The following is a 411-nucleotide window of genomic DNA, read 5'->3' on the forward strand; positions in this document are numbered from 1 at the left end:
AAATTGCATCATTTTCATAAGTAACATGCTTAATAATTGTATACGGACACAGCAAGTGCAAATTATTCATTCATATCAGTTTGTTGTTTCATCTTTTGTAGCTTTCTTTAAATGCAGAGAAAACCACCTCACAGAAACTTCAACAACCACGTGTTTAGTTTCACATGGCGGCGCTCATAATTAATGATACATTGTATTAGATCAATCTATCTTGAAAGAATCAATATATCAATGATATATTAGAGAGTTTAACTAATATAAAAAAGTATTAAAATTATTCTTAGTGAACAATTTCAAACTTTTTAATAAAAACATAATAAATATGAATTTAGTAAAAAAAATTTAATTTTCATGCACTATTAAAATAATTTTATACAAACAACTAATTAGATATTATTTTATTTGTAAAAA

This window comes from Arachis ipaensis, chromosome B02, assembly GCF_000816755.2.
Source record: "Arachis ipaensis cultivar K30076 chromosome B02, Araip1.1, whole genome shotgun sequence".
In the NCBI taxonomy this organism is placed as follows: Eukaryota; Viridiplantae; Streptophyta; class Magnoliopsida; order Fabales; family Fabaceae; genus Arachis; species Arachis ipaensis.